This window comes from Tenrec ecaudatus (assembly GCF_050624435.1).
Source record: "Tenrec ecaudatus isolate mTenEca1 chromosome 2 unlocalized genomic scaffold, mTenEca1.hap1 SUPER_2_unloc_8, whole genome shotgun sequence".
Classification (NCBI taxonomy): Eukaryota; Metazoa; Chordata; class Mammalia; order Afrosoricida; family Tenrecidae; genus Tenrec; species Tenrec ecaudatus.
Window position 1 is genome coordinate 56,517 of NW_027457584.1, and position 14,129 is coordinate 70,645.

Here is a 14,129-nt window from a genome sequence, read left to right on the forward strand (position 1 = left end):
GGTTCACTGACTGCTTACTGGGCCTCTGTCTGGAAGGGCTACCCTCCTCCGTTGTGAACAGCACCTGGAGAAGTTGTTGGCAAGCATTCCAGGTGGGCTGATGAGTATGGAAGTCATACCAGTACTAGTGTGTGTGGGGGGGCTGCTTGTTAGGGGTGGGGGTGAGTTTGGGGGGCCGGTGGGGGAGGGAGTGACTCAATAAGGGCCTGTTAGAAGTTTTCTATTTCTGGACCCTAGAAACCTTATAGGGCGGGGGTTGAAAGAAAGGGTTTGAAGCCAGCTCTCCCACTCCCAGAGTTCTCCTGCAAAATGGGATAAAGCCGATTAGGGGAGAGTGATGGGGAGGGGAGGGGAGGGGAGGGGTGAGGGAGGGGAGGGGTGGGGGAGGGTGATGGGGAGGGATGGCCTCCACCAATGTGGTTTTGGGAACTTGGACCGTTTGTTTTTCCGGTCCTTCCATGTTTCCTGAAACCTTGGAAACAAGGGCCCTTTCTTTGCGGGAGGGAGTAAGTCTTTTATATTTGCAGGCTTCTTAGTGGCAATGTCAGCCCACACTTGAAGTAACGGGATCAGATCGGGATATCCTGTTTCCCTTTAACCATAACTATGAACTCTTAGTAACAGGGGATGGGAAAACTAGTCTTGCGTGGGTCAATCAGGGACTCCTTCTGCCCCATCACTTTTAAACAAATTGTAGAGTCTCCAAGCTTTTGGGTTGAAACCACATCCTCTTGGTGAATGCCGAGAGCAGGGGTCCTCAAACTACAACCTGTGGGCCACATGCAGACAGCCGAGGACGTTGATCCTTTCTGCCGGGTGTATGTGCCCCATTTATTTTTTTTTTGAACTTCAAATCAAGATGTGCAGTGTGCACATGAATTTGTTCGTAATATTTGTTTTTTTAAACTATAGTCTTTCCTTCAAAAGGCCCGAGGGATAGTGAACTGGCCCCCTGGGTAAACAGTTTAAGGACCCCTGCCCTAAGGTATCCTGGACTTAGGGGTTATTAATCTCCCAGCCCTGAAACATCCCTGAACATTCTACCCGTTGTAGGAGGCACCATGGGAATTTGGACCCCGGGTAATTTACAAGCCTTTACTCCAATTGAACCCAAGAAAATTCAAAATGACTTAGGCAGTTACTCTATTTTGGTCACTTTTGACTCGTCCTGCACTAGCCCATTATTTCCATTTAACTCTATAACGCGAAGCATGATGTTTTCATAACATTAAAAATGTATATATTAATACATATATATATATTTATAACTATGAAAGTCCACAACAAAAAGAAAATTTTTTCCAAAAATTAAAATTGAAGCGTTATAGGGTTAAAAAGAAGGATGGGTCTTATCAGCGGGTCCAAGACCTTAGCATCATAAATGAATCAGTGATCCGACTGCACCTAGTAGTGCCCAAACCTGTGCCCTCCTAGGGGAAAGTGTGAATGCTTTTATCCCTCTTCCTGTACTTCCAATGAACAAACACACATGTCTGGTAATCCTAAGATTATTTTTGTTTCCTGTGACACTCACCTAATTTCAAGGCCACTGCCACCTCACAAGCTTAGCCTTGTCGTAGTCAAACTGTTCACCTTTTAGACCGTTTGTTTTTCTCAGAAGTTATCGGGTGATTAAAGCTTCTGAACCAAGTGTGCCAGGTCCACGACTACCATCTCCTGGACCCCCTCAACCTTATCCATCCTGGATAAAGTTGCCCTCAATGGACAACCCTCCCAGCAGTGTAGGAAGGGTATGGACCCAAAGCCCCACCTCGCCCCTTTTGCCAGCAGGAAGCAGCTAGAGATGTCGTCGCCCAGTACCCCCAAAGATTTGGGTCCATATCTCTTCAGGGGGGCAAATGTTAGGTAGCTATACTAGGGACTGGGGCATCCGTTATGCATGCCCATAGGGCCAAGATAAGAGCCCAGTTAGGAGAGGCACCCTGTGCATGCTCAGAGGTCCAGATTTCTGGCCATGAAGGGGAGGTCACCTGGGTGGTTCCTGTACCTGGATTGACCAATCTAGGCCATGTAAATTCAATTCAGCCACTGGGGTCGGCCAGACTTGCCCACCACGCCTCCCTAACGCTCATAAAACTCTCTTGAGTGCAGACCAGGCTTCTGCATGATTTCTCTCTCACTCAGGAAGGCTCTTTGGAGGCAGCTGTGCTGCACATGAGTGGCTGGTGGATACTGTTCAGATACATGGCTTTCTGCTTGCAAGGGTTTTTGTCTCAGCTGACTGTAAGGGAGGAGGTAGTACGTCTGGATCACAGAGTATCCATGTCCACAAACGAGGCTGCTCATTCCACAGTCCTGGAAGTGCTTTATGAAAACCCTCTGCTTTGCAATGTCACTCCTTGTAGATTAGAGTGGGAGGGGCTGGGACCAAGGTATGCTGCCTCTTACTCCCAGTTGCAGGTTTCTGGATGCTGATTGTATCTCTTACAGCATCAGTTAGTGGGCTTGTTGTCTGCCTCAGGCTTTGTTCACGGAGATCCTCCAGCTAGTTGGTGGTGTGTGCGCATGAGCAGAGGCTTCCTGCCAATCCCCCATGAGTAGTAGAGCTCCCATGGTGTGGACTCCATGAAAGCCTTGCCCCAGGCAGCATGCTTACAAAGGAGGGTGGGCCCTGCAGGACAGAGGACCATTCCCCCTGTGGAATGGCCTCAGAGATCCACCTCCCTCTCTGGCCAGCTGCTGGGGCTGTGGGTCCTAAGCATCATGGCTGACTCAGTAATAGACACAGGGTGAGGCGACTCCAGTAGCTGTTTTGACTGGTCTAATCCAGCCTGAGATCATCCTTGCATGAGCCCTCTGCCAAGATTATTTTTGTTTCTTTTATGATCTTTTCATTAGTGGCTCCTACAACACTAACCACAATCCATAAATACATCATCTGTTTGAAGCCCATCTGTACATTAATTGCCCTCCTTATTCACAAAATATCCACTCTCCACCCAAGCCCCTGGCCTCAGCTCCTCATTTTTCCCCCCTCAATGCCCGCCACCCATCCCTCATCAATCCTTGGAAATGTACTAATTCTTTTGTCATATTTTCACCCACCTTTCTTTTGAGGTCAATGAAGATCCTTGTAATCGGTTCCCACTTTCCATCCTGCCCTTCCTCCACCCTCCCAGTATCTCCACTCATAACACTGGTAAAGGGCCCATCCACTCTGGATCCCCCGTGTTTGAAATTCCTATCGGTACTAGAATACCTTCTCTAGTTTGGCCAGATTAGTATGGTAGAACTGGGATCATGATAGTGGGGCAAGAGAAAGCATTAAGAACTAGAGGAAAGTTGTTTTTCATCTTTGCTGTCTCATACCCTGTATTCTTTAATCTCCACTCTGAGATCCTTCTGTAAGGGGATGTCCAGTGCACTGCAAATAGGTTTTGGGTCTATACCCGGCAGTCCCCTCTCATTCTCCATGATAAGATTTTTTTGTTCTCATGATGCCTGTTGCCTTATCCCTTTAAAACTTTGTGATCACACAGGCTGGTATGCTTTCTCCATGTGGGCTCTGTTGCTTCAGAGCCAGATGGCTGTTTCTTTACCCTCAGGCCTTTAAGACCCCACACGCTATATCTTTAGGTAGCTGGACACCATCGGCTTTCTTCACCACATTTGCTTATGCAGCCGCTTTGTGGTCAGTGATTGTGTAGGGAAGGTGAGCATCTTAGAATGCCAATTTAATAGAACAGTGTTATTGCAATGAGGGAGTCCTTGAGCGGAGGCCCTATGTCCATCTGCTACCTTAATACTAAATCTATAAACATATGGACATAGATCTATTTCCCCATGCCCCTTTGTAAATATATGTACATATGTACATGCCTTTATTTAGACGTCTATAACTGGCCCTTGCTTCCCAGCTCACTCTTCTATACTCTTTGATTTTCCTCTTGTGCCCACTGACATGCTCAGTCTTCCGTTGGGTTTCAGTAATTCCTCTTGGTTACATTACCTTTGATCACGCCCTACCAGGCCTCCTACATCCCCCTCACTACCGTTTTCCATCACTTGTTGTACCCTTGTCTCTGGGTTTCTTTACACCACTTCCTTTCCCCCCACCGTGCTCACTCCCATGCCCAATGGAAAGGGCCGGTCACATGTTTACTCCTCCAGATTGTTCATCCAGCCTCTCTTAATTAGACAGACCTGTAAAGGTAATAACATGCACAAAACAAGACTGAGCTAAACCAAGCAGCAAAAAGAAAAAAAAACAAACAAAAATGAAAACAAAACCCAACCCAAATCCAATGACACTAAAAGAAAACAACACTAACCAGAAAGAAAAGTACAAGGACTGGGTGGTGAACTTTAGGAGTGTTTTCCAGTCCAGTCTGTGGGGGCACCGAACCCTGACCACAAAGTCCACCTTTGGCATTCCCCGGGGACTTTGATGCTCCGGTTTCTTACTCTTCCGCTGCACTCTCTTAGTGTCATGCATCGAAGTGGCAGGATCAGTTCGGGCGCAGTTCCCACACTGTGTGTCCAGTGTTGTCCCCTCTAAGGCTATGGGTCTTTGAGGGACGTTTCTCATCGTGGGGCTGCCCATGTGGTCTTCTCTGTGGATTGGCTTCTCTGATTGGGAACATCATCCTCAAGGTGTATTGGGCCAGGGTGTGCTCCATTCTCCCCTCCTCCCCCTTGTTCTGCCCTGTGTTCTCTGATCAGATATGTCCCTCCCCGCGAGCTGCAGATCCGGTGCCATCCTGTGAAATACAATCTTTTGGGGTTGCAAGGATGTGGGGGTGGGGGGGTGGGTATCAGCTCAGATCTTTTGAGAGTCCAGGAGATATTGACTGCTCGATGGGCACAGTTCTGTGGGGCACCGTGCTCTTGGTCCAGACGCTGGTTGTGAATATGACTTTGTTGTTAACCAGTTGTGTGTCTCTGGGTCAACTCCCGTGTGTTTTTGAGTGAGTTTTCTAATCTGCAAAGTAAATGTACAGGATTATCCAGACTCCCATGTCAGCAAGTTATCGAGAGGGGTTAATCAGAGACTGTTTCATATAGTGTGTACCTGCGCGCCGCATTCTAGACCTGCGATGGCAATTATGAGCTCAGGATAGAGATGGTGTGCAGCAGGTAACATACGTGGCTCCATATTGAAACAGGAAGCCCACTGTGGAGATTTGGTCCTTCCGTTGATGGCCACTGGCCACCTAGTCTTCTCCTGCTATAACTGCTTCACTGGCTCAGCAGCTGAGCCAGAAGCCAGTGATATCATAACCAGGTGGCTAACTGGGCCAAAGGGCTGATAGATATTTGTTATTTTGTTGTCTTGGGAAACCCACCTACCCTCCATGCAAACCTTCCGGTGTGAGTTATCTGTGGAAGGAATCATAGGCTCACAGTAATTCACATCTTTCTTCTTGAAAATGTGCCCATATTCCTTTCTGAACCTGACAAGGTGGCCCCTGTGTCCACCAAGAAATTTACTGCCTGGCCTCCTACTTGGAGAGTTAGCCTGGGCTTTTGGCGGCGAAGTGAAACAGAGCCCTGACCCCTTCATTGAGCTTCTTCAAGCATTATTGTCTCTTGCTTGGGTCTTTCTACGTGCAGATGAGGCCCATCCACTCTAGTGGAGGGTCGTGCACCTCTCCTGGGGTTTTCAAGGCACTGATTTTTCCAGTGTCCTTCTTTCCTGCAGTAGGCACATTGGTCCTTCCCCATGGCTTGGCGGTGCCCACAGGTTAGTCTCTCCGTGAGTGGGCCATGCTCTCCTTTTCCTGAGTCTCTGGGGTATCTCATGGCAATTACGATTATTTTAGCTAGCTTCTTTGTCTCTGTCGTGCTAGGGTCATCTCTGTTGTTATACACTCAATGAGCCACTTGTACCAAATCGCTAAGATTTTTCCCTTCAAACCCTTCCCACTTCTTTGTCATGTCTGAGGCAGACTGACTGAGTAATAAAGGCAATACTTAATGCCCTCCTGTTTTCAGTGCCTCCGGGCCGTTAGGGGTATAATGCCCGTAGGCTTCCCTCAGCCACTCTAAAAAGGCAGGCGGATATTCTCTTATAGGAACCTGAAAATTCTCACTGACCTTAGATAAATTCATAGGTTTCCTAGCTCTTCTGCAGAGGGTCATGTAAGAGCAATGGTTGATACCTGGTAAAGTCCTCTGGGCCTTGCTAGGAATTGAGATCCCACATTGTTGGTGTAGTGGCCAAAAGAGTTTCTCTCAAGTGGGGAGTGCCCGCTCGCTGACCATCAGGTTCACTGACTGCTTACTGGGCCTCTGTCTGGAAGGGCTACCCTCCTCCGTTGTGAACAGCACCTGGAGAAGTTGTTGGCAAGCATTCCAGGTGGGCTGATGAGTATGGAAGTCATACCAGTACTAGTGTGTGTGGGGGGCTGCTTGTTAGGGGTGGGGGTGAGTTTGGGGGGCCGGTGGGGGAGGGAGTGACTCAATAAGGGCCTGTTAGAAGTTTTCTATTTCTGGACCCTAGAAACCTTATAGGGCGGGGGGTTGAAAGAAAGGGTTTGAAGCCAGCTCTCCCACTTCCAGAGTTCTCCTGCAAAATGGGATAAAGACGATTAGGGGAGAGTGATGGGGAGGGGAGGGGAGGGGAGGGGGAGGGATGGGGGAGGGGAGGGGCGAGGGAGGGGAGGGGTGGGGGAGGGCGATGGGGAGGGATGGCCTCCACCTATGTGGTTTTGGGAACTTGGACCGTTTGTTTTTCCGGTCCTTCCATGTTTCCTGAAACCTTGGAAACAAGGGCCCTTTCTTTGCGGGAGGGAGTAAGTCTTTTATATTTGCAGGCTTCTTAGTGGCAATGTCAGCCCACACTTGAAGTAACGGGATCAGATCGGGATATCCTGGTTCCCTTTAACCATAACTATGAACTCTTAGTAACAGGGGATGGGAAAACTAGTCTTGCGTGGGTCAATCAGGGACTCCTTCTGCCCCATCACTTTTAAACAAATTGTAGAGTCTCCAAGCTTTTGGGTTGAAACCACATCCTCTTGGTGAATGCCGAGAGCAGGGGTCCTCAAACTACAACCTGTGGGCCACATGCAGACAGCCGAGGACGTTGATCCTTTCTGCCGGGTGTATGTGCCCCATTTATTTTTTTTTTGAACTTCAAATCAAGATGTGCAGTGTGCACATGAATTTGTTCGTAATATTTGTTTTTTTAAACTATAGTCTTTCCTTCAAAAGGCCTGAGGGATAGTGAACTGGCCCCCTGGGTAAACAGTTTAAGGACCCCTGCCCTAAGGTATCCTGGACTTAGGGGTTATTAATCTCCCAGCCCTGAAACATCCCTGAACATTCTACCCATTGTAGGAGGCACCATGGGAATTTGGACCCCGGGTAATTTACAAGCCTTTACTCCAATTGAACCCAAGAAAATTCAAAATGAATTAGGCAGTTACTCTATTTTGGTCACTTTTGACTCGTCCTGCACTAGCCCATTATTTCCATTTAACTCTATAACGCGAAGCATGATGTTTTCATAACATTAAAAAATGTATATATTAATACATATATATATATTTATAACTATGAAAGTCCACAACAAAAAGAAAATTTTTTCCCAAAATTAAAATTGAAGCGTTATAGGGTTAAAAAGAAGGATGGGTCTTATCAGCGGGTCCAAGACCTTAGCATCATAAATGAATCAGTGATCCGACTGCACCTAGTAGTGCCCAAACCTGTGCCCTCCTAGGGGAAAGTGTGAATGCTTTTATCCCTCTTCCTGTACTTCCAATGAACAAACACACATGTCTGGTAATCCTAAGATTATTTTTGTTTCCTGTGACACTCACCTAATTTCAAGGCCACTGCCACCTCACAAGCTTAGCCTTGTCGTAGTCAAACTGTTCACCTTTTAGACTGTTTGTTTTTCTCAGAAGTTATCGGGTGATTAAAGCTTCTGAACCAAGTGTGCCAGGTCCACGACTACCATCTCCTGGACCACCTCAACCTTATCCATCCTGGATAAAGTTGCCCTCAATGGACAACCCCTCCCAGCAGTGTAGGAAGGGTATGGACCCAAAGCCCAACCTCGCCCCTTTTGCCAGCAGGAAGCAGCTAGAGATGTCGTCGCCCAGTACCCCCAAAGATTTGGGTCCATATCTCTTCAGGGGGGCAAATGTTAGGTAGCTATACTAGGGACTGGGGCATCCGTTATGCATGCCCATAGGGCCAAGATAAGAGCCCAGTTAGGAGAGGCACCCTGTGCATGCTCAGAGGTCCAGATTTCTGGCCATGAAGGGGAGGTCACCTGGGTGGTTCCTGTACCTGGATTGACCAATCTAGGCCATGTAAATTCAATTCAGCCACTGGGGTCGGCCAGACTTGCCCACCACGCCTCCCTAACGCTCATAAAACTCTCTTGAGTGCAGACCAGGCTTCGGCATGATTTCTCTCTCACTCAGGAAGGCTCTTTGGAGGCAGCTGTGCTGCACATGAGTGGCTGGTGGATACTGTTCAGATGCATGGCTTTCTGCTTGCAAGGGTTTTTGTCTCAGCTGACTGTAAGGGAGGAGGTAGTACGTCTGGATCACAGAGTATCCATGTCCACAAACGAGGCTGCTCATTCCACAGTCCTGGAAGTGCTTTATGAAAACCCTCTGCTTTGCAATGTCACTCCTTGTAGATTAGAGTGGGAGGGGCGGGGACCAAGGTATGCTGCCTCTTACTCCCAGTTGCAGGTTTCTGGATGCTGATTGTATCTCTTACAGCATCAGTTAGTGGGCTTGTTGTCTGCCTCAGGCTTTGTTCACGGAGATCCTCCAGCTAGTTGGTGGTGTGTGCGCATGAGCAGAGGCTTCCTGCCAATCCCCCATGAGTAGTAGAGCTCCCATGGTGTGGACTCCATGAAAGCCTTGCCCCAGGCAGCATGCTTACAAAGGAGGGTGGGCCCTGCAGGACAGAGGACCATTCCCCCTGTGGAATGGCCTCAGAGATCCACCTCCCTCTCTGGCCAGCTGCTGGGGCTGTGGGTCCTAAGCATCATGGCTGACTCAGTAATAGACACAGGGTGAGGCGACTCCAGTAGCTGTTTTGACTGGTCTAATCCAGCCTGAGATCATCCTTGCATGAGCCCTCTGCCAAGATTATTTTTGTTTCTTTTATGATCTTTTCATTAGTGGCTCCTACAACACTAACCACAATCCATAAATACATCATCTGTTTGAAGCCCATCTGTACATTAATTGCCCTCCTTATTCACAAAATATCCACTCTCCACCCAAGCCCCTGGCCTCAGCTCCTCATTTTTCCCCCCTCAATGCCCGCCACCCATCCCTCATCAATCCTTGGAAATGTACTAATTCTTTTGTCATATTTTCACCCACCTTTCTTTTGAGGTCAATGAAGATCCTTGTAATCGGTTCCCACTTTCCATCCTGCCCTTCCTCCACCCTCCCAGTATCTCCACTCATAACACTGGTAAAGGGCCCATCCACTCTGGATTCCCCGTGTTTGAAATTCCTATCGGTACTAGAATACCTTCTCTAGTTTGGCCAGATTAGTATGGTAGAACTGGGATCATGATAGTCGGGCAAGAGAAAGCATTAAGAACTAGAGGAAAGTTGTGTTTCATCTTTGCTGTCTCATACCCTGTATTCTTTAATCTCCACTCTGAGATCCTTCTGTAAGGGGATGTCCAGTGCACTGCAAATAGGTTTTGGGTCTATACCCGGCAGTCCCCTCTCATTCTCCATGATAAGATTTTTTTGTTCTCATGATGCCTGTTGCCTTATCCCTTTAAAACTTTGTGATCACACAGGCTGGTATGCTTTCTCCATGTGGGCTCTGTTGCTTCAGAGCCAGATGGCTGTTTCTTTACCCTCAGGCCTTTAAGACCCCACACGCTATATCTTTAGGTAGCTGGACACCATCGGCTTTCTTCACCACATTTGCTTATGCAGCCGCTTTGTGGTCAGTGATTGTGTAGGGAAGGTGAGCATCTTAGAATGCCAATTTAATAGAACAGTGTTATTGCAATGAGGGAGTCCTTGAGCGGAGGCCCTATGTCCATCTGCTACCTTAATACTAAATCTATAAACATATGGACATAGATCTATTTCCCCATGCCCCTTTGTAAATATATGTACATATGTACATGCCTTTATTTAGACGTCTATAACTGGCCCTTGCTTCCCAGCTCACTCTTCTATACTCTTTGATTTTCCTCTTGTGCCCACTGACATGCTCAGTCTTCCTTTGGGTTTCAGTAATTCCTCTTGGTTACATTACCTTTGATCACGCCCAACCAGGCCTCCTACATCCCCCTCACTACCGTTTTCCATCACTTGTTGTACCCTTGTCTCTGGGTTTCTTTACACCACTTCCTTTCCCCCCACCGTGCTCACTCCCATGCCCAATGGAAAGGGCCGGTCACATGTTTACTCCTCCAGATTGTTCATCCAGCCTCTCTTAATTAGGCAGACCTGTAAAGGTAATAACATGCACAAAACAAGACTGAGCTAAACCAAGCAGCAAAAAGAAAAACAAACAAACAAAAATGAAAACAAAACCCAACCCAAATCCAATGACACTAAAAGAAAACAACACTAACCAGAAAGAAAAGTACAAGGACTGTGTGGTGAACTTTAGGAGTGTTTTCCAGTCCAGTCTGTGGGGGCACCGAACCCTGACCACAAAGTCCACCTTTGGCATTCCCCGGGGACTTTGATGCTCCGTTTTCTTACTCTTCCGCTGCACTCTCTTAGTGTCATGCATCGAAGTGGCAGGATCAGTTCGGGCGCAGTTCCCACACTGTGTGTCCAGTGTTGTCCCCTCTAAGGCTATGGGTCTTTGAGGGACGTTTCTCATCGTGGGGCTGCCCATGTGGTCTTCTCTGTGGATTGGCTTCTCTGATTGGGAACATCATCCTCAAGGTGTATTGGCCCAGGGTGTGCTCCATTCTCCCCTCCTCCCCCTTGTTCTGCCCTGTGTTCTCTGATCAGATATGTCCCTCTCCGCGAGCTGCAGATCCGGTGCCATCCTGTGAAATACAATCTTTTGGGGCTGCAAGGATGTGGGGGTGGGGGGGTGGGTATCAGCTCAGATCTTTTGAGAGTCCAGGAGATATTGACTGCTCGATGGGCACAGTTCTGTGGGGCACCGTGCTCTTGGTCCAGACGCTGGTTGTGAATATGACTTTGTTGTTAACCAGTTGTGTGTCTCTGGGTCAACTCCCGTGTGTTTTTGAGTGAGTTTTCTAATCTGCAAAGTAAATGTACAGGATTATCCAGACTCCCATGTCAGCAAGTTATCGAGAGGGGTTAATCAGAGACTGTTTCATATAGTGTGTACCTGCGCGCCGCATTCTAGACCTGCGATGGCAATTATGAGCTCAGGATAGAGATGGTGTCCAGCAGGTAACATACGTGGCTCCATATTGAAACAGGAAGCCCACTGTGGAGATTTGGTCCTTCCGTTGATGGCCACTGGCCACCTAGTCTTCTCCTGCTATAACTGCTTCACTGGCTCAGCAGCTGAGCCAGAAGCCAGTGATATCATAACCAGGTGGCTAACTGGGCCAAAGGGCTGATAGATATTTGTTATTTTGTTGTCTTGGGAAACCCACCTACCCTCCATGCAAACCTTCCGGTGTGAGTTATCTGTGGAAGGAATCATAGGCTCACAGTAATTCACATCTTTCTTCTTGAAAATGTGCCCATATTCCTTTCTGAACCTGACAAGGTGGCCCCTGTGTCCACCAAGAAATTTACTGCCTGGCCTCCTACTTGGAGAGTTAGCCTGGGCTTTTGGCGGCGAAGTGAAACAGAGCCCTGACCCCTTCATTGAGCTTCTTCAAGCATTATTGTCTCTTGCTTGGGTCTTTCTACGTGCAGATGAGGCCCATCCACTCTAGTGGAGGGTCGTGCACCTCTCCTGGGGTTTTCAAGGCACTGATTTTTCCAGTGTCCTTCTTTCCTGCAGTAGGCACATTGGTCCTTCCCCATGGCTTGGCGGTGCCCACAGGTTAGTCTCTCCGTGAGTGGGCCATGCTCTCCTTTTCCTGAGTCTCTGGGGTATCTCATGTCAATTACGATTATTTTAGCTAGCTTCTTTGTCTCTGTCGTGCTAGGGTCATCTCTGTTGTTATACACTCAATGAGCCACTTGTACCAAATCGCTAAGATTTTTCCCTTCAAACCCTTCCCACTTCTTTGTCATGTCTGAGGCAGACTGACTGAGTAATAAAGGCAATACTTATTGCCCTCCTGTTTTCAGTGCCTCCGGGCCGTTAGGGGTATAAAGCCCGTAGGCTTCCCTCAGCCACTCTAGAAAGGCAGGCGGATATTCTCTTATAGGAACCTGAAAATTCTCACTGACCTTAGATAAATTCATAGGTTTCCTAGCTCTTCTGCAGAGGGTCATGTAAGAGCAATGGTTGATACCTGGTAAAGTCCTCCGGGCCTTGCTAGGAATTGAGATCCCACATTGTTGGTGTAGTGGTCAAAAGAGTTTCTCTCAAGTGGGGAGTGCCCGCTCGCTGACCATCAGGTTCACTGACTGCTTACTGGGCCTCTGTCTGGAAGGGCTACCCTCCTCCGTTGTGAACAGCACCTGGAGAAGTTGTTGGCAAGCATTCCAGGTGGGCTGATGAGTATGGAAGTCATACCAGTACTAGTGTGTGTGGGGGGCTGCTTGTTAGGGGTGGGGGTGAGTTTGGGGGGCCGGTGGGGGAGGGAGTGACTCAATAAGGGCCTGTTAGAAGTTTTCTATTTCTGGACCCTAGAAACCTTATAGGGCGGGGGGTTGAAAGAAAGGGTTTGAAGCCAGCTCTCCCACTCCCAGAGTTCTCCTGCAAAATGGGATAAAGACGATTAGGGGAGAGTGATGGGGAGGGGAGGGGAGGGGAGGGGGAGGGATGGGGGAGGGGAGGGGTGATGGAGTGGAGGGGTGGGGGAGGACGATGGGGAGGGATGGCCTCCACCTATGTGGTTTTGGGAACTTGGACCGTTTGTTTTTCCGGTCCTTCCATGTTTCCTGAAACCTTGGAAACAAGGGCCCTTTCTTTGCGGGAGGGAGTAAGTCTTTTATATTTGCAGGCTTCTTAGTGGCAATGTCAGCCCACACTTGAAGTAACGGGATCAGATCGGGATATCCTGGTTCCCTTTAACCATAACTATGAACTCTTAGTAACAGGGGATGGGAAAACTAGTCTTGCGTGGGTCAATCAGGGACTCCTTCTGCCCCATCACTTTTAAACAAATTGTAGAGTCTCCAAGCTTTTGGGTTGAAACCACATCCTCTTGGTGAATGCCGAGAGCAGGGGTCCTCAAACTACAACCTGTGGGCCACATGCAGACAGCCGAGGACGTTGATCCTTTCTGCCGGGTGTATGTGCCCCATTTATTTTTTTTTTGAACTTCAAATCAAGATGTGCAGTGTGCACATGAATTTGTTCGTAATATTTGTTTTTTTAAACTATAGTCTTTCCTTCAAAAGGCCTGAGGGATAGTGAACTGGCCCCCTGGGTAAACAGTTTAAGGACCCCTGCCCTAAGGTATCCTGGACTTAGGGGTTATTAATCTCCCAGCCCTGAAACATCCCTGAACATTCTACCCATTGTAGGAGGCACCATGGGAATTTGGACCCCGGGTAATTTACAAGCCTTTACTCCAATTGAACCCAAGAAAATTCAAAATGAATTAGGCAGTTACTCTATTTTGGTCACTTTTGACTCGTCCTGCACTAGCCCATTATTTCCATTTAACTCTATAACGCGAAGCATGATGTTTTCATAACATTAAAAAATGTATATATTAATACATATATATATATTTATAACTATGAAAGTCCACAACAAAAAGAAAATTTTTTCCCAAAATTAAAATTGAAGCGTTATAGGGTTAAAAAGAAGGATGGGTCTTATCAGCGGGTCCAAGACCTTAGCATCATAAATGAATCAGTGATCCGACTGCACCTAGTAGTGCCCAAACCTGTGCCCTCCTAGGGGAAAGTGTGAATGCTTTTATCCCTCTTCCTGTACTTCCAATGAACAAACACACATGTCTGGTAATCCTAAGATTATTTTTGTTTCCTGTGACACTCACCTAATTTCAAGGCCACTGCCACCTCACAAGCTTAGCCTTGTCGTAGTCAAACTGTTCACCTTTTAGACTGTTTGTTTTTCTCAGAAGTTATCGG